At 43.7% G+C, this 21,262-nt stretch overlaps 1 protein-coding gene and 1 long non-coding RNA gene across 2 annotated transcripts in view; both read right to left on the bottom strand.

Annotated features, from left to right (window-relative positions):
- Positions 1-21,262, bottom strand: part of LOC306970649 (low affinity immunoglobulin gamma Fc region receptor III-A-like) — a gene marked incomplete at its 3' end in the record, with an annotated part of 265,480 nt that overhangs the window by 109,486 nt on the left and 134,732 nt on the right. The gene's annotated exons all lie outside the window — the stretch shown is intronic.
- LOC306970570 lies at positions 9,372-11,351 on the bottom strand. Its single transcript, XR_013793407.1, has 2 exons — positions 11,303-11,351; positions 9,372-9,630 (listed from the first exon to the last, which is right to left on the bottom strand). It is a non-coding gene; the product is annotated as an uncharacterized lncRNA (long non-coding RNA).

The raw sequence follows: 21,262 nt of genomic DNA, 5'->3' as shown, positions 1-21,262 counted from the left end.
ATTTGTTCTTGAGGCCGTCTTAGGAAGATTTTTGGCATTCACAAAACTTGAAAACGTTCCTCTCCAAGAACATATCCTAAGAACACAAAAATCTCCAGTTCTGTACACAATCATGCCCCTGATGCAGTCATATACTTGTCCATATTAAATCATGGATCAATTAATTCCAGAATATAAACATCCTCATAAATTTCAGATGCCTTTATACAGAAATAAGTCGGTAATCTCACTTGCAGTCACGTTTATTAATGTACCAATGTACTGCTAAAAATACTTAATGTTGCCGTTCACAAATATGTAGCATTAAATGTGCTGCATGAACGTATTTTGATAAACACGAACCTCGATCCTGTGACCTTGTGTTCCCGAGGTGCTCGCTCTACTCGGAGAGCTAACCGAGCAGAGTTTTCTTTCATCACCGCATCTATTTAACAGATTGACCCGCGGGCAGAGAAGGAAAACCCTTCCACGATGTACAGGTTATATGTATTTAAACATTTTGTAATGAGAGCTAATTCGCCCAAAGGTTTAGGAGGGTCCTTGAGCGTGTGGCGCCGATTATTTGGGGGTTTTCTTGGTTATTATTAGTTGTGGATTCATGTTTGGTCATTCATTTCATTCATTCATTTTTGAGAGCAGCACTTTTTGATATGATAATTAGTTTTAAAGAAGGATTGTAGTGTTTCTTAGTATGTAGATTGCATGTTCATGGTTACACTGATCCACCAATCAATTCGAACCTTTCAAGATGGATTTTTCCAAGATTGGAAATTAAAATCTAGCGACAATCGATCTTGCAGCGAAAGGCCTGTTATTGGGATGAAACACACAATCTGATCCGCTGCGAGGAAGAGAGCGCTGAGCCGCAGCAGAGACGGGAGATAACGCAACGCCGCTAAAAGAGAAATTTCATTTTCAAATTAGAGCCACGCTGAGCGCAACGCCCGTGAAAATCTGCCCCACCAGACGCTGGTTTGGACAAATCCTTCATTTGATTTGCTTTAAATCCTGTTTAAAGAGCCTCAGATAAACAGAATTGCAGCTTTTTATCTCTACGCAGTTTCAGATCCACAGGACGCTCTCACAAAGCTACGAATATTACTGTAATTAGAGTGAAATACAAAAAGATCTTTTGTTTGTCTGAGCTTTGGCAGGGAAAAGAGTGGGAAAATGGTGAGATGTTTATAAGATTGAAGCACAGACGCTCCAGAGACTTACCTTCTTCTGTATTCTGTCTTTTATGTGTAAATATATTCCAAGTAATTGTTTCCGTACAAGTCACTCACTCCCAGTTAGATGTGTTTTATAGAAATAAGTCTGTAAGTAAGTTAACATGCAGTAAATAACCAGAAATGTGCACTATGCCATTCATAAAAGGTACATAGTTTGTAATTTAATGACCAAAAACTACATTTCATGGTTGGTTACGACGTTTTCAGTGGGATCACAAGCCTTTTCTCATTGACATTTCTTTTAAATTGTCTTGCAAATATAGAAACACTATCTGAGTACCTGAGAGTGAATGGGGGTGGCCCACTGGAGCAGATGTGTGAAGTCCTGCTTCCGTTTACCACAGGAAAACCTGTGGCCTAGTGTGAAGCGTTTTCGGCGACTTGTGTCAAGCACAATAAACACATGCCTCCATTCCATTACTGGGTTGTTTCTATCTTAATTTCAGCTATGTATGTCTCTTTAAAGGGACATTTCAGGATTTTTGACATAGGGCCTAATTTCCAAGTGATCCAGAGTGTTGTTGATTTCTGGAGATATTTTTACATTTTTTATTCATGCTTTATGGACAGAATTTCTAGGCGCAGCCAGGAGCCGGAGGGTGTCCGGTTTGGGAACCTCAGGATCTCATCTCTGCTGTTTGCAGATGATGTTGTTCTTTTGGCTTCATCAAATGAGGACTTCAGCTGCTCTGGGGCGGTTTGCAGCTGAGTGTGAAGCGGCCGGGATGAGGATCCGAGACCATGGTCCTTCACCGGAAAAAGGTGCTTCCCCTCTTGAGGTCGGTGGGAGTCCTTGCCTCAACTGGAGGAGTTCAAGTATCTCTGGGAACGGGTGAGCTCAATTACCCGGGAGGAGCTCGGAGTAGAGTCGAAAGGAGCCAGCTGAGGTGGCTATAGGGCATCTGTTCTGGATGCCTCCTGGTCGCCTCCCTCGGGAGGTGCTCCAGGCATGTCCTGTTGGGACCAGATCTCGTGGAAGACCCAGGACACGGTGGTGGGACTATGCCTCCGAGCAGGCCTGGTGTCGTCTCGGGTCCCCCCAGAAAAGCTGGAGAAGATGTGCGTGGATCGGGAAGTCTGGGCATCTCTGCTGAGACTGCTGCCTCCGCGACCCGGCCCCGGATTAAGCGGAAGAAAATGGACGGATGGTTAAATTCAAATTCATTCCCCACTTTGGGAATGCCTGCTGTACGGTGATGGTGGGTCAGGACGCCACATCAATAGAAAACCACCATTTCTATCAAACAGTAACAAAGGGAAATTTTGAAAGTGGAAAAAGTAATAAAAACAAAAGTTTACATTTTCAGCTGAAACTGCAGTTCCAGCATTTTTGTTGAACTTAAGTAGTAAAAATATAGCTAAGGGATGACATTCAACATGTCGTTTAAATACAATTTTGTGGTTGGTAATCCTGAACCCGCTCTGTCTGGCTTCATCTATCTGCATTTTCTCTAATTAATTTCCCTGTTTTCCCGTTCAAACGCCACATCTGTTTCGCGTCGACACAGAGAAGTCTCTAAATGTCAGCTCCAAAAATAGAAGTCTGTGGCCCGAGGTGCGCGCCGGGTCTGCTTCTTTATCGCGGCGCGTTTCATCTGACAGCATTGTGACCGCAGCCTCACCTCCACCGAGAAACAGCATTAGCATATCACTCGGTCCGGAGCGCGGGATCCTGAAGGCGGGCGTACGAGGTCTGGCGAGCCCCTCAGCACCGGGCATGACTCAATCTGCGAGCTTTGATAAGAGTGATAGGGATCGGAGCAGCTCAGAGAGAGATAAAAACCTGCCGCTGCTGCTGAGGTCACACTGCTGACAAAACACTCGCGTTACGTAACCACCTTCACCAGTCTGCTATTTATATCCAAACAGCAGAGGATTTAGAGGCATTTTCAGAAACAAGTCGATGTATTAATACGACAACTCCTACCCTGCAATCGGCAAGAGAAGAGCTTGTCCCTGAAACAAAAACAACTGCTGGAGGAAACCATCTGGAGAATACACAAAGCTTTACTTTACATTGAGCCACGTTTGTGATTTTATTTTGAAGGTTCTTGTTGCCAGTAAGGTTGCCCTCCTGACATTTGGTATGTTTTGTTTATGTATTTATTGTTTATGGGTTTTGTAAAGTAAAAAGGAAAGTACTATTGAGAAAACATTTTCCAATAAAAATGATTTTTTGTGTGATACCGTAAATTCTCTAATACTGGCCTGTATTCCATTAGCGGCCGGGTCTCCGACAGAGGCCGGGTCTCTGACAGAGGCCGGGTTCGCGGCTGGCGGAGGCAAATTAAAGCTGGTCTCTAAAAAAGGCCGGGGCTTTTATTAGAAATTATAGCGGTAGAAATATTCCCCATGTTAGGAATTTGTCTCATACTCGTGTAAATGAAAACTCACGTGCAGGCCGATAGGGACGCTGCGGAGGAGCTGATCCGAGCGTAACTTTGACACTTTTCAAACCTCCTGTGACGATATTTGGAAACAGGGCAACAAATGTTGTGTGACCCTCCAGGGTTTTAATAAAGTCACCATCGCGTCTTCAAAGCACGTCCAGCTGCTCCGTGTGCAGGTCAGTCCCACGCCTCAAAATAACTCCTCCCATCAGCGCGAGCGTCTCGTCTTCTCTCGGGTCAGTCTCATGATCGATCACAAACACAAACGCTCCGTCTAAACTCGCCTTTTACACAAGATAACAACAAATAATCCGGTCCGCGGTAAAAACGAAACAGAAACCTGCAGTGACATTGATGTCAAAGCTCCGCTAACAGCAACGAAACACTTCCTGTTGTCCCGACAAAATAAAAGGCGTCGATGTTCCAGCCGCTGGGAGAGGGTTTGAAATGTTAATTAATAAATGAACCTAATATTTTAGGTGCAAATGGACACAAATCTCGTTTTTCTTCATTTTCCTGGTCGTCCATTTTGCTCAAATAGAAATAAAGGCTAATTGTGGCCTGGTTCTAATAAAGACCTGGTCCTAGATGCCCTTGAGTAAAAAAAGGCCCCGGCCTATGTTAGAGCATTTACGGTAAGTTTCTCAAAGTTTGGTAAGTTACTATTGTAGACCACATGGCTATAATGTGTTGTTTATACCTGATCTCTTATTACATCACCGCCCTCTGCTGGACACGTGTAATTCTTTTTTTTTTTTTTTTGCTGTCCCCTAATTCTGCACAGGAATGGGCTAGAGCAGGGGCTTGATCCAGCCCACGAGATGATTTAATCCGGCCCCTTCCCTGCAGAGCATAGATTCCAGGGGGAAAAAAGTATGTTTCTAGCCCATTCCTTTGCAGAGTTATGATTTTTTTAAAGAATAACCAGAATGCTCATTCTAGCCACAAGGGGGCATTAAATTTAAAAAAAAAGGAAAGAGTTCCACACATGTCCAGCAGAGGGCACTGACATGATAAGAGCTCAGGATATGAACAACACATTATATAGCCATGTGGTAAATGGACAGTCTCTCCCAGGGCGGCTGTGGCTTCAAAAACAGCTCACCACCACCGAGTGTGGAGTGAATGAACAATGACGATTATGAAGTACTTTGAGGAACTTGTGACACAGGCTTGTAAAGTGCAGTGCAAGCGTAAGCCGTAATTAATGAAGCTACAGTCAAGTTGGGGCTTTGACCAAATCACAGCTCATTATTATTCATTTATTGGAAAAAAAAAATCTCTTTTATATGAGGCCCGTGACCTGCCGTGAGAGCTCAATTTTGGCCCGCAACCCACAATGAGTTTGACACCCTCTTTTTCCTCACGTCATCAGTTTTTTTTTCCATCATTTTTTTGTTGGGTATTCAACTCATTTTTGTAATTTTTTTGTAATTTTTTTTGTCACTTTTTGTCACATTTTTGTCATTTTTTCGTCAATTTTTTATCAATTTTTTGTCATTTTTTTGTCACATTTCTGTCAATTTTTTATCAAATTTTTGTCATTTTTTGGTCACATTTTTGTCAATTTCTTGTGACATTTTTGCCACTTTTTCATCAATTTTTCGTCACTTTTTTGTCACATTTCCATCATTCCATCACTCAGTTTTGTTGCTATTTTCACAGCTTTTTTCCAGAAGCTTTTGGACTGGGGTAAAGCCAAACTGGAGAAAATGTGCTCGGTTCAGGTGGGAGTTAAGGGGTTAACTGCTTTCTGACAGCACTGCACCACATCCGGAGTCAAGCATCAGCATAACTACGTCGTGACACACAACTTTAAGACCGGATTGTCTCCTGTTCGCCTGGCACTGCTCTGCCCCCCCGTCTATGCTTGACATCATTTTGACACAGTCCAAAAAGCTGGGGAGCTTCTTACATCAAGCTGTGAAGCTTTGGAGCCACGACTCTACTCGTCGGAGAGCACTTTGCTTCTATGTTGAGAGGATGATGGTTTGTTACTTCTATGTTTAAATAAAGAAAGGGTCTATGCCAAGTGTCAAACAAAGGCCCGAAATGTTTCAATCCGGCCCTGACTGTACAGTATAGATTCCCGAGTATGTCCTCAAGAAAAAGTAAGTCTCTAGCCCAGGGGTGTCTCGGTTCAGGCGAGAGTTAAGAGGTTAAAGGAACAGGCCACCGTTTTACATACTGAGATATGGTCTGGTCTTTACACATGCGTTCAGTCACGCAAATAGACTAAAGACATTGTTAGCGTTTAGCCTCTTCCAAGCTACCAAGCTAGTCTAAGCTCAGGCAAGAACATATCTCAGTATGGAAAAACAGTGGTCTTTTCCTTTAACAGAATCACAAAAGTACTCCGGACAGCCTCAGAATAGCTCTATAGTAGTTCATAGTTCTATGATATGGATATTACGCCGGTATGCCATTTCACTATTACATGGAAAGGGAGTTTGAGTCGTGGCGTGAAGGGTGGAGCAGATGGGTGAGGAGACTGGGACAAGGGAGCGAGTAAAAAGTGAGGCAAAAGGGGCTTGTCCTGCCTTGTGACATGCAGATTGCCACAACTTGAGCTGTGATTTTCAACAAAGAAATCACAGAAACCCTGCTAGCAATCTGAGGCCTTGTCCACATGACGTCAAGCTCTGGATTCCATCACGGAAAGCTTTGAGTGGCAAGTGCCCGTGAGTAAACATCAGGGGATTGTGAAACGTTGGTGAGGACTGCCCCCTTTGGGTCCTTCACAAAGCAACGCCCATGATACGATATCTATTTTAACGCCTGTCCACTGCTGCAGAGACCTTTACTTTGTGTGGCGAGCTTCTTTCCGGCCCCAGAGCTGAAGGTTAAACTGCCCCGCGCCGCCTGTGTGGGTGAACTGGGCACGAGGCCACAGCAAACACCATGAATCTAAATGAACTCATCCATCTCTGTAGAACCAGGAACTACAGCGCTTAAATCTGCCTAAAGGCTTTTGGAGAGCGCTGCAGTTATGATAAAGACATATTCCAAGGACGATCTATTTATCTTTGTTGGCAGAAGAGACACAGGTCAAAGGAAAGTCACGTCTGTACAAGTCCTCAGGCGAAGAAAAGTGTTTTCTTTGAATGAAAGCTATACAGCGAGGCTTCTCGTTTCATTGATTTATTTAAGCGCTAACGCGACTTGCGTCAATACGGAACAATGAGTGAACAACCTTCAGCGCCGAGCAGTGACATGATTTCAGTTCCTGCAGAGTCAGGGCGAGATGTTAACAAGACGTACAACGGAGCGATCGATGCAGTGTCGCTGAACAGACCTAAGTGTGTCTACTGTGGATCCATGTTTTCTGCTCTCACAAGTTCATGGTGTGATGGAACTGGCGTGAAGAGTGGAGCTTTTAACCTCTTAACTCCCACCTGAACGGATCCCATTTTCTCCAGTTTGGCTTTACTCTAATCAAAAAGCTTCTTGGGAAAAAAGCACCAAAACAGCCACAAAAAATGAGAATAAAACAAGGATGTAAACGCAACAAAAACTCAACAAAAACTCAGCAAAAATGTGACAAAAATGTGACAAAAATGTGACAAAAATGTGACAAAAATGTGACAAAATTCATCAAAAATGTGACAAAAATGTGACAAAAATGTGACAAAATTCATCAAAAATGTGACAAAAATTCAACAAAAATGTGACAAAAATTCACAAAAATTTGACAAAAATTCAACAAAAATGTGACAAAAATTCTATAAAAATGTGACAAAAATTCAACAAAATGTGACAAAAATTCAACAAAAATGTGACAAAAATTCAACAAAAATGTGACAAAAATTCAACCAAAAGTGACAAAAATTCAACAAAAATGTGACAAAAAATCAACAAAAATGGGATAAAAATTCAACAAAAATGTGACAAAAACTAAACAAAATGTGACAAAAAAATCAACCAAAAAGTGACAAAAATTCAACCAAAGAGTTAACCTGGCTAACGCCAGGCTGCTGTGTGCGCTCGAATTATTTCGAACTGCACAACAGCCTGGGGACCATGGCCGAAATCTCCGGTGGATTTGGGAACCAATCACAGAGCGAGGAGGGACGGCAAGACGATGACGCGCTATTCGATATATGGAAGCTTGTAGATTATTTACGGATAATAAAAAAAAAGTTTATTTACGGATCCAACGTGACAGCAGCAGACACGATGGTATTTTTTGATCAAGCTTTAGACCTTGTTCTAAATAATTTAGCTCAAAAGTTTACAGCGGGTGCGTCATACGTCATCTCATACGATGATACGATTGGCCATGGCTACGTGCAGACGCATGAGACTTTTTTTTTTTTTTTTTCGTATCGCCCAATTAACGAGTATGGACGATCGTAAACCACACCTCTCCTACGAGAAAATGAATTGGTGGTCCCCAGACTAAATATCACTTGTGATTTTAGTCTGGTGTTAGCCAGGCTACCAAAGAGTGACAAAAATTCAACAAAAATGTGACAAAAAGTGACAAAAATTAAACAAAAATGTGACAAAAATGTGACAAAAATGTGACAAAAATTCAACAAAAATGTGACAAAAACTCAACAAAAATGTGACAAAAATAAAAACAACACAGCAACAATGCGAGGAAAGAGTTTTGTGGGTCTTAGCTTTCAACTGAGGTGTTACACAGGCCTATATAATGGCCAAAGAGGACAGAATGCATTTGGTTCAGGCGGGTGGCAAGAGGTTAATTGTTCTCATAGGCCAACCTCGTCACAAGTGTTATATTCAATGAACAAGGGCAGTTTTAATCAATAATAGCAGCTTTAATGTTAACTTTACCAGGAAAGTCCACAAAAAGGTTATTTTCTAAGGGAGTCCTGACATAGGACCTTTATAAAAGGTTTGAGTAAAAGTTATTTCTGCTCTTTAACGCAACACATTTTCAAACTCCAAACTGTGTAAAACTGGATTGGAGCGTCCTAGGTGATGGCGATGAAGTGCGGCCAAAGTAGGAAGGAAAAGACATCTGGGGGGGAAAAAAAACTGTTGAAAGCTGGTGAGGGATGCAGCAATTTAGAAATGTAAAAAAATATATATTGGACGGGAACCAAAATGTTGCCAAAAGTGACCAGGGTCATAAGAAGTGAGTTGACAGGAAAAGATGCAAAGTAACAAAGCGATCAGGAATCCATTATCTTCCAGTGCTGCCATTTTCAGAAGCTAGAAACTGACTTGAAGTGTCCAGAAGTAGATGTTCCGTGTCAGGGACATTGCCATTGTTAGAAAAGTGGAAACTAATGATGGGCGAGTGACGACTTGAGACGCTTCAATGCTATCCCTGCAAAAGTCTCTCTTTAAAAGGAACAGGCCACCGTTTTTCCATACTGAGATATGTTCTTACCTGAGCTTAGAAAAGTTGTACCTGTCTGGTCTTTGTGTGTGCCCATGGAAGAGCGTGGTAGCTTCCAACTTCACCCCCGTTTGGAGCTATAGAAATATGCTAGGAGAGGCCAAATGCTAACAACATCTTTGGTCTTTGTGCGTGACATATAAATCGATGCTTCTCTAATTTTCCCTTGTGATAATCAGTTGTGGTTTATAATCAACCAAAGTATGGACCAGAAAACATCCGTGGTTCACAGCTCAAATCTGTCAAGGCAACACGCCGAAACGCTCTGAGCCAATGAGCCACTTTGACATACACGACTCGCAGAGTAAAGCACTTTTCAAGACAACTGTTAGTTGTTAGTGAAAAAGCAATCTGCTTCAGGAGCGACACAGCTCTAGTGCAAGGGTTGGCAGGTTTGCATCGTGGAGGGCCGATTTTCATCATTCCCAAAACACCCAAGGGCCGAACCTCAACATTGTAGTCTTCAGTAAAGAACTACTTTCTGCAAATGCCAATGTTTTACATCAGTGGTCCCCAAGTGGCAGGGCTTTGGGACCCACCATTACCCTCGGATGACAAGCTGAGGACCCAAATAAACCTAATTTGTCATATATCGTATAAAATATTGTATTTTCCACACAAGTTTTTGTTGAACAAGCTGATTTAGCCCCTTTTCAAAGCTCCTGTGACTATATTTGGAAACAGGGCAACAAATGTTGTGTGACCCTCCAGGGTTTTAATAAAGTCTCCATCGCGTCTTCAAAGCACGTCCAGCTGCTCCGTGTGCAGGTCAGTCCCACGCCTCAAAATAACTCCTCCCATCAGCGCGAGCGTCTCGTCTTCTCTCGGGTCAGTCTCATGATCGATCACAAACACAAACGCTCCGTCTAAACTCGCCTTTACACAAGATAACAACAAATAATCCGGTCCGCGGTAAAAACGAAACAGAAACCTGCAGTGACATTGATGTCAAAGCTCCGCTAACAGCAACGAAACACTTCCTGTTATCCCGACAAAATAAAAGGCGTCAATGTTCCAGCCGCTGGGAGAGGGTTTGAAATGTTCATTAATAAATGAACCTAATATTTTAGGTGCAAATGGACACGAATCTCGTTTTTCTTCATTTTCCTGGTCGTCCGTTTTGCTCAAATAGAAATAAAGGCCTGTCTCTAATTGTGGCCTGGTTCTAATAAAGGCCTGGTCCTAGATGCCCTTGAGTAAATAAAGGCCCCGGCCTATATTAGAGAGTTTACGGTAAGCTGTGAAACGTCTTAAAACAGATCTTTCAAGTTCACATTGCACATTTATATGTAAGACAGATCAAACTCCCCATTGACTCCCAGAAGTCCAGCTAACCCACTCCAGGCCATCTGCTTTCTGCTGCCGCGCTCAGAGACCTTACCCCCCTTCTTTTCGTAGAACACTTTGAATAACGTGGCTAAATTGTTGGATATGTACATAATCCCGCCTTTCCTTCTTACAAACACCGCATTTTCCATGACAATAAAGCCGTCGTCCCGCCACAGTTACAGTTTGCTGCTGACTTAACCTTTTCTGACAACGGCGCATTTGAGCCGAACGAGACTGTGCTTGACAGACTCAGCAATCTGTGCTCAGTAACTACATTATCAAACATCAGCGTCAAAACAAGACTCCAGGCGATCCACAATGAGAGATTTACGGGAAGTGCTGCAACATGGGCAGTTTTTGGCTCAGTCTTTGCATTTCAAATCCACTGACTGCACCCTCATATCATCATGTTTCATATCGAAAACACGCCACCTTTGCGCGTCACATATATATCCGCTCTGTGAATTACAAAAGGCATAGGACTGAACGCACGAAAGGTCTGAGTTATTGATCTGAGGCCGGTCTTTTGTGTGCCTGCTGCTGGCTTTTCGAACCCCAGGATCCATCACGACGACACCACAGGAGATTTGTTTCTGTATGTGCCAAACTCCGCAGCTGAGCGCCTGAATGGTCGTGTACTTATTCCTATTTATGTGGTTTAGAGTAAAGATATTTCAGATATTTCTTTACACAATGAAAGGAAATACGTGAAGCTTATTCCACTTCAACCCGTGCGGCATCTTTTATGTCAGGGGTAGGCAAGTTTTCGTTGTGGAGGGCCGATTTTCAGCATTGCCAAAACACCCAAGGGCCGAACCTCAACATTGTAGCCTAAAGTAAAGAACTATTCTCTACAAATACCAATGTTTTACATCAGTGGTTCCCAAGTGGCAGGGCTTTGGGACCCAAATAAAACTGTAATTTGTCAGATATCGTATAAAATATTGTATTTTTCACGCAAGTTTTTGTTGAACAAGCACTAGATTTCCCTTTAAGACTGAAATTATGATCAAAACAACCCAATAACATTAATTTTAACAGACAGTTAGTGTTTCTGTGCAGTTTCAGATGGAAAATATTGAATAAAAGATCCTATAGACTCGCGACCCACTGAAAATGGTGCCGTGACCCACTTTTGGGTCCTGATCCACTAGTAGAGGATCACTGTTTAACATTATATATGACATAGTGGGATGTTCTGACTGGACATTTTTAAAATACTGACTATTTCTCGCATTTTAAGAGTACTTTAACAAGTATTTGATCTCTTATTTGCATAATAATATTCCTCAAAATCATCTCGGGGGCCACAGGTTCTGTGCTGGAGGGCCGGATCTGGCTACCCCTGCTTTATGTCACAGAAAGGCTGTGACATGGCTTAGAAAGCACAACATGCAGTATTCACAATTCCTCACTTATGAAATATGTGCTTGGGTCAATGTTGAGACCAGTGCAAACACGGGATAAAGACCAGAAGTTGAGACATAAGCCTCAGTGTAAATGAGCAAAAACTGTAGAAATATTTACAAGCCAGGTGGAATCACAGTCTAAAAGCATCGTAAAGTAGATTTTAAAAACCTCGTCGAGGCAGCAGAAAAGACAAACGTTGAGCTCGAGCCTGAGGAACACTCCCCCAAAGCAGAGAAGAAAAGACTAAAGTTGTCACTATTCATCATATTGCAGTAACTCCAGGATTGCACTCAGAGCAAATCAGCAGCATTGCAACTTTTACAAAAGCCCGCAACTTTCCTGCAACTAATGTGTGTTTCTGATCCGTTAAAGCCATATTACTTGTTATATTTACAGGTAGGAAGTGTCCAGTGTTCAGACTGAAGCGATAGCGAGGGCTGCCGTTTCTGCTCCCCGCCTCTGCTCACTCTCCTGGGCCTGACTTTAGAGCCTGAGCTGCTGTGTGGTCCTACCGAGTTACCTTTCTCTGCTCCTGGATCTTTATTTGGTGATAGGCTTGGCTCACAGTGGTGGCACGGCTCAGGACTATCACCTGAACACAATTTCATAGTACAATGACATACAAAGCAGTAACGTAAAATATTTCAAAGGTCCGTCTTAAATTAGGCTTGTTCGAGATGCGGTTGTGGCTCGCCTGGATGATCGGCGAGAAAAGCCGCGACGCAACGAGGGCGGAGATAAAAGTCTGAAGTCCAGCCGACTGCTCCACATGCAGAGAACAACAAGACTTTGTTCCTTTACTCCAGAGACCTCCTTTTTCATCAGAGAAAGCTTTCCCATTTGTTTGTTCAAGTTTGTGAGACAAAACATTTCCTTTTAAATCATGGGTTTGTTCTGAAAAGCATCAAACATGTCATGAGGTCTAGTTTGGGGGCGATGCACAACCTTAACAGTTTAAGTCATAGTAGGAGGCGAGGAGCACGTTTGTGATCACAACAGACTCATATCCAATCACCTGAGCCGCTGAGTGGTGGGCGTTTTCCCATAATGCACGGGGCCGTGGAGCCGCTGCAGAAGCCTTTGGGGAAATGCAGCGGCTGGTCTCGTGGGGGTCTCACGATCTTTCCGTGACATCAGAGCCCGTCTGGAGCAAGTCGGACCGAAACCTAACCAGCACCGTGCGTCTGCAGATGGCTGTCAAAACTGCGTCCGTCTGGCTCATCTCGAACGAGCCTATTATAAGAGTCTCGGGTCACGGGCGGCACGGTAGTACAGCCGTTAGCGCTCGTGCTTCACAGCCAGAAGGTCTGGGCTCCATTCCCACCAGGGACGCGGCCTTTCTGTGTGGAGTTTGCACGTTCTCCCCATGTCTGCCATGTAGGCCACAATCCGGTGTGGCTTGTTCATTAACTTGCACTGTCAAATAAATCAATAAATAAAATAAAATGTGACTCTCTGCTCACATGACACAATCAGCCCATGTACAAATGTCACGGGCACGAATGGACTGGTTTTAAGTTTTAGTGTGTTTTATGGTGCATGTTTTTAAAGTTGATTTTATGCTAAGCAAGCTCGTTGCCCTGATAGCCCCGCCCCTATTTGCCTACAAAACACACCTGCACCTTGATTGTGCAGGGAGTAGAGGTTAGATTTTAGGCCCGAGATTTCCCGCATGAGAGTCGGGCTCGGGGCGGGCTCAAGTTTTTTTATTTTTTTTTATTAATGTCATTATAATCTCTAATAAAAATCTATGCAATAGGCGGAGTGGAGTCTATTGGATACAAAATGTGGCAATACGCAATGTAAAATAGAGGAGTCCGGGAGGGAGGTGGTGCAGGTGCGGGGGGCGGGCGCACGTGCTGCTGTGTTGTCACGTTTAAGCAGCATGGTCAGGCTGTGATACCAGCGCCACACAGAGAACATCACTCTTCAGTCTTTCTCTCAGGACAGCGTTTCATTAACAGTGGATAAATAAGCAGTTTGGTTCCTGTTACTGCGTAAAAAGTAGCTTTTGCAGAGCGCGATGTTTATGAAACATGAAGGAGGAGGAGAGAGAGATACGGAAAAGAGGAGACACATTGAGCTGCGCCGCTGGCTGCTCCGCGCCTCGTGCTAGCCACGTACCTCGCAAACATGGTGCTGCTGTGCAGATGCACCTATCTGAGCCTTAAATAAATAATTATTTACGTCGGGTTTGTTTCGGGTTCGGGCTGACAATTCACGTTAATTGCTCGGGCTGGGTCGGGTCGGACTTTATAACTGCGGGCTCGGGTCGGGCTTGATTTTTTGGGCCCGATCTAATCTCTAGCAGGGAGTATAAAAGCGGAAGCGGGTTGGCACAAAGGGGCAACAGACAGCAGGGACGCGGCAGCGGCATGGCATGGGACGGAGGATTTTATAGACTGGCACGCAAAGGAGGCCGGATTGACGGCAGGAGAAACGAGGGGGCCGCGTGGATGTGGCGTGGCGGACGAGTCGACACACTGGACCCACGGAACCTGACGAGACGCACCAGGTCGGGTAGAGTGATGGCGGCGAGGGGGCGTGTGTCGAGGCCGGGAGTGTCCCCTGGACAGGAGCGGCAGGAGCAGCAGCAACGAGCTCTCCAGGCATGCGTTCCCCGAAGTGGACCCCTGCAGCGCCTCCACGGCTCCCGGAGCCGGCCGGACCCCCTTCCCGGAGACTGACCAAGCACTTTATTGCACACCCCTCGTTAAGCCCCTTTTAAACCCAGTATTTATACAGTTTTAATGTGTGTTTTAACCGTCCTTTCAACTAACTATAATAAATTGTATTTTAATGTCCTTAACCTGGTTTTATCATTGGCTACACCACACCACAGATTCTCCAGAAGTCAAACCTGTGACACATATACAGAGCTGTTTCTTTAAGTCTGATGATGGGCTAAGACCTGAAATACTACTATTGAAAATTACAGTAGAAGTTTCAAGGCAAACTGATCATAAAAAAACTATGCTCCTATAATCTTTTAATAAATATGCAGTAAAATCGCAATACTCCAAACAGATCGTAAATTCAGAACAGGAACATTTCTAAATAGGGTTCATGGCCCTGGAGTTGACATCCCGGTCTCCCTCGGGGTCCAGTCTGGGTCAGTCCTGTCACTCCTCCTCAGCTCAGTCTCGTCCAGTGCTCCCTTTCTCTGACCTCTCGCTGTAACATTTAGATCATGTCACTCTGGTTTACTGCGGAAACACGAGCCTCCGCAACTGACCTTTTCCATTTCCAAAGCAATCGTCCTCTTAGATCATTTATGCCGCCGCTTTGTGTAAAACGTGCAAACTGTTTGATAGTGGCTATAATGCCGTCTTTTAGAGCAATTACGGGAAAAGGTCGGTGCCATAATTTTTGCACAACACCATCTCAACATCAGTAAAGTCGTGACATTTTTATTATTGGCGGAGATGCTGGAGTTTGATTTTGTTTTGAAATATGCAACACATCCTTAGTATCTTATTAGTAGCAAGGAATGTATAATGGATTTCACAGTAGATTCTTCTAGTTAATTGAAATTAAAACCTCTGCTGTGCGCTTCACTACGTCATGTTTTGAAATGTAAAATTTATGGTGGAATCATACAAACAGGCTCTTAGGCTGTTTTCACACATGTTGGAGACTTGTAGGTAGGGTACCGACTAAAAAGCTCCGGTATAGGGGGCGATATCGAAAACGTTTGTTTTCGGTGCTAATTTTCGGTACTTTTTCTCTCCAAACGTCAACAAATGATCCACAGTGAGTCTAAAAAAGCCTGAACTCATGAGCAGCTTCAGCACAAATGCAGAAGCGAAGCTGTAACTTACTCACACTACAGTCATTATCAGAGATGGCAGAGCCGCGGTCTGAACCAGGACTAAACCGGGACAAAACCAGGACTGAATAAGAAACTAGACTCTTAGACAAAGTGAAAAGCAGTGACAACACGGCAGTGACAACAAGAAACACATAGGCTTTAGCTTTACCTTTAGCCGCAGAGCCTGAAGTTACTGCTGTTGTTTAAACTCCAGCTGCACCGGAGCATTTGGGATCAAAGATTGTTTCTGGAAATGGTGAGGGCTCACTCTGAATTAGCCATTTTTGGAACAGTTATGTTGCATTTTCACTATGTAACAGATCTTTGACGTGTGAGGAGCTTTCACTTCGTCGAACAGCGCAGTGTTTTTAAAAGTTTATCTGAAAGAAAACGGTGCCTGATGTGGATCTGGTTTGTTCCTGCAGCTCAGAAGGAAGAATAATGTCCTTTCTCTCTTTTTATCACTGCTTTAGTGGGAATTCTGCTCAAAAAATGAAGTTACAGGTGACGCTGCTGCGGCCTGTTTTCTGATGTGCCGTGTTTGGACTTCCTCCTGAACGATACTTTTCCTATGCACATTATTTGAACTCAATTAAAATAACATAGGTATCGAATAAAGTACCGTTAAGGCACCAGTACCAAAAAGCAGGTATCGTTAAAGTAGTGGTATCGAAAAAAATACGAACGGTACCCAGCCCTACTTGTAGGTCGCCTCGAGACCGCCTTAGATCCAACTGCATTTACTACAAAGTTAGTTAAGTCTGTGTTCACACGCGCTCGCACAAAACATCACAACATCAGCCATGTAACAACGATCAGCTGTTCAACCAACTTAATCCCATGACAACGAGCATCAACCTGTCAATGTGCCGACACCGCCACGCCCGCACAGGAACACTTCCCTGATGCTCGTGGTTACAGTGAGGGTGATATATACGTGAAGTGTGGAGAAATCAATCAGCACATGAAGAGGAAAGTTTGACTGCAGCAGGAAGATGGAAAAGAGAGGCGTACCTCGATGATTTAAAGTTGATCCATTTCGCCTCGTCAGAGCAGTAATCCAAACGTCCTTAGGCAGCGCGTAGTCATTCTTTCTTCGTGCAAAGGTCGGCCACATTCACACCACACCCGCTCCGACTTCAGAGAATGCTCCAAGACCACCTGTTTCAGCCGCACTCGGAGCCGTAGACCGGTTTAAGTGCTGTGGATAGATTCACAATGACCCTTAAGTGCTGCTGTGGGGCCGAAAGTCCCTTTAAGTCGACCTAACTACAGCCTGTGTGAAAACGGCTGCTAATTTTGGAAAAAATACTTAAAGAGGGGGTATTATGCTTTTTTCAATCACATCGCACCAGTCTATAGCACACTACAATGATGATGAAACCTTCTGTTGGTCTGTAAATGCAGTAAATTAGAAAAACTGCCTTGTATAAAATGTCTCTCTCAAAATGGCTGTAGTGAATGTCTTGAAATAGGCCTCTGTCTCTTTAAGAACCTCTGAGCCTTTCAGACACGCCCCCTCCACACGCTGTCTGTGGCATCAGTGGGGAGGGGGTTCTGCTGAGGGGCAGTGGTTGGTTACTCGGCTGGTGACGAAAGCTCGGAGGCGTCTCCAGGAGGTGGGGGCGTTCCTAGGAGGACTCAGGCAAACCTATCCCTAAAATGGCCGCCATCAGAGTTTTTACAGATTACTCAAAAATACGTGAATGTGCCAAGGCAACACTTCAGGCATGTTTTTAATGAGGGAGTGACATAATAACATGATGTAAAGCTTGAAAAAGTCGATTTTGCAGATTACCCCCCCTTTAATGTGAACTGCCCGTCGTGAAATACTAACAGCGCCACATGTCAGCCCAGCAGCTCTGATACCGGACACTGCGCATGTGCAGGAAAATACGGAAGTAAACAATAACAGCGATCGCTCGTATTAACAGAGGTTTTAACAGTTCTCACTCACAATGAAAATAAATATGTGTCTTAATTGTCCTTTTTGTAAACTGTCCATGTGGTTAAATGTGCGAAAGCGTTCAGCAGGGTCCAAATGGAAAAAGGGGAGAGGACTTACCAGACCGCAGAGGCAGGCTGTTGTCCAGAGGTAGTCCGGCTCCTTGTGGGTCTCAGCTCGACATCAGTGTTTTAACCCACACAACACGGACACCTGGCCTGTACTGGACAACAGGACCAACAACAAACAAAAAGTTCAAATAGATAAGCGCCACTGATTACGAATATATTCATGAACTCCTGAGTAAGCTACCCAGAACTGTATAACCCCTTGGAAGTACATTAACCTCTAACTATAGAGTTGGACCCCACAGTGTAATAAATGTATTTACCAGCAGTGACTCAGCAGCTAACGGAGCTGTTCCACGTGTTTTTTCTCCACTTTTTATACTGTTTTTAGCTCATGTTAGTCAATGGAAATGTATGCTAACAGCTGCAAAGATGGCCGATCTCCATGGTAACTGTGGAATTTCCCGAACTCTATACTGCACCTTGTTGTTTTATTATTATTATTTTTTTCCTTTACTGCTTGTGAACATTGTAATCTGAACAGATCATCAATAGTGCCCTACTTGTTTTGTACATGGAATTGTAAATAAAAAAATAAAAAATAAAACGAAATTAGCACTAGCTAGTTCAGTAGAAATAAACAATAAATCAATACAAAATTCATAATAAAAACGCTCACAATAACTAAATGGAATAAACCTAAATCACATGACCAAAAGAACACTTATACACAAGTAAAGAGTCACAATAGGAATGTAAATAAGATCGATAGTGGCCACAAGTAGCATCACATTAGCATAACAATGCTAACAGCAGGAGTTAGCACAAACAACAACACAAAACACTCACCTCACTCCACTTTAATCCCGCGCACACAGCGAGTCCCCGGCCTCTGTTTGCGGTGGTTTCAGACTTCTACAAAAGGTACTAAAGTTAGAACTCACGGACATATTGATGCATTAGTTTACTGAGCGTACCTGCAGCCCAGCCTCTGTGTGGCCCGTCTGGCCTGCCCTTCCCTCCCCGTCTGTGGGAGGGGGTGAGACGGGCCATCAGTCCCAGTATTTACCTTTGAGCAGAGGTGCCTCAGTCCGAAGTCTCTCTAACCCAGATGTGTTGGGGATTAGAGAGCTGTACACCACCACTGGCCCAAAGGCAGACATGTCAAACTGGCGGCCCGCGGGCCAAATGCGACCCGTGAGATGATTTAATCCGGCCTGGCCTAGAGAGAGCAGCAGAGCACACATTCCGGAGTATGTAAAAAAAAAAAAGTAAGTCTCTAACCCATTCCTGTGCGGAGTTATGATTTTTTAACCTCTTAACTTCCGCCTGAACTGAAAGGATCTTTTTCCTCACGTCAACAGATTTTTTTTCCATCAATTTTTTTGTTGGGTATTCAACTCATTTTTGTAAGATTTTTGTCATTTTTTTGTAATTTTTTGTCACATTTTTGTAATTTGTTTGTCGTTTTTGTCACATTTTTGTCATTTTTTTCTTCCATTTTTTTAAATCAATTTTATGTCATTTTTTGTCAATTTTTTGTCAGTTTTTTGTCAATTTCTTGTGACATTTTTGCCACTTTTTCATAAATTTTTCGTCACTTTTTTGTCAATGTTTTCTCACTTTTTTGTCACATTTCCATCATTGTTTTCGTCTCAGTTTTGTTGCTATTTTCACAGCTTTTTTCCAGAAGCTTTTGCACTGGGGTAAAGCCAAACTGGAGAAAATGTGCTCGGTTCAGGTGGGAGTTAAGGGGTTAAAGGAAATAACTAGCCACTAGGGGGCAATTTAAATCTAACACCACAGAGTGTGGAGGGGATGAAAATGACTACAGTGTACTCTGAGAAACTTGTGACACAGGCTTGTAAAGCATACTACTACCAATAATAAGTGTCAGACGTTATTATTATTTATTACTGTCGGGCTTTTTTTATAAAATCAAACATTTTTTTGAACAGGTTGTATATAGGCCCCAATTGGCTGAAGGGCCAAGCGTAGTGATGTGACCGTAGCCCCCAGATTCTACATCCTCCGGGATGGGCAAGGCGCTGCTATTTTGAACATTCAGAAACATTCCACATCGTCCACCCGGCCTCTCCGCCTCGCCACGATGAAAATATGGATCAACTTTATTTTCAGCTCCGTCTGCACTCCGTCAGCTCCGGCCGGATCAAGCTCCACAGTTCAAACTGCACCAAATTGGAAAGAGAACGACAACAGTATCCATATTTTCAAAGCAAATACCCTCCGAGCTGACTTTATTTTAATGAAAATGTCACTATTTCACACAAAGTAACCTCGATAATTCCCTCTGCAGAGTTTGTTATCACAAAAATAATCACACGACCCGATTATGCTCCTGTTGCTTTCGTTCACATAACTTTTACTTCTGCCTCTCTCTGCTTCAACACGGCATCGCTTGCCTGCTCATAAATAGTTGTTTATTATTTTATTGGGAGGCAGAGAGGACCGGGGCGGACTGAAGTGGAGACAGTGGGCGTTGATCAGGCAGTATGTCCATATTTGTATATATTGATCCATTAGAATTAGAAAAGCAAGCCACTACAGTCTCTATTGAACCAGTTCATCAGCAACTTGTAAAGGTTTTGTTACACCTAAACAACAGGACTCAGTGTTAGCCCGAATCCCACAGATTTTCATCCATCTCCGCTTCATCTGGCGCCACATTCTCCTTCCCCCCGTCCGTGAGCTGCTGTGGCTGAAGCCCATTAGCCTCATATAGAGCTCATAGCGCACTCATAGCCGGGACAGGCAGAGGTCGACCCGCTCGCCGTGTGTGAGGTCTGATTGGACAATGAGGCGATAGGTAAACTCAAACTTATGGGGTTCTTTCAGTTTTTCAGTCATGTAGCCGGCTGAAATCAAGCAATCAATCAATCAAAGTTTATTTATATAGCACTTTACAGCAACACCAGGAGGACCAAAGTGCTTCACAGAAAGATAAAACACATTTTAAAAACACCAAATAATTACAACCTAGACACAATTCAGTGTGCTCTAATAATTAAAAGCAAGTTTGAAAAGATGAGTCTTTAATCTTGATTTAAAAAGGGACAGATCCGTGAGAACGTGCAGACTGAGGGGCAGCTGTTCCACTGTTTAGGCGCGGCAACCACAAAGGAACGATCGCCCCACTGTTTCTATCGGGACCTGGGCGCGTCCAGAACCATCTGATCGGCAGACCGGAGACTCTGCTGGGGCGATGTACGGTCAACATCTCAGTTAGATATGACAGAGCAAGACCATGGAGGGCTTTAAAAATAAGCATCAACATTTTAAAATCAATCCGAAAACGGACCGGGAGCCAGTGCAGGGAGGAAAGGACGGGAGTGATGTGTCTGTGTCTGGATGAACCGGTGAGAAGACGGGCTGCTGCTTCTGCACTAACTGTAACCGGTGGAGTGACGACTGTGGGAGGCCAGAGTAGAGAGCGTTGCAATAGTCCAACCGAGAACTGATAAATGCGTGGGTCGCTTTCTCCAGGTCTTGGCGTGAGAGAAAAGGCTTCACCTTGGTCAAAAGGCGCAGCTGGAAAAAGCTGGCCTTGACCACAGCATTTATTTGTTGTTTAAAGTTCAGTTCTCGGTCAAAGATGACTCCTAGGTTCCTGACGGCTCCAAGGATGGAACCCTGTGGCACCCCAGATGACAGCAGGGTAGAGGAGGAAGAATAGTCATCGATCATG

Source organism: Gobius niger (genome assembly GCF_951799975.1).
Source record: "Gobius niger genome assembly, chromosome: 11".
NCBI lineage: Eukaryota > Metazoa > Chordata > Actinopteri > Gobiiformes > Gobiidae > Gobius > Gobius niger.
The sequence above is the reverse complement of the archived record's forward strand: the minus strand, read 5'-3'. Positions and strand labels throughout refer to the sequence as shown.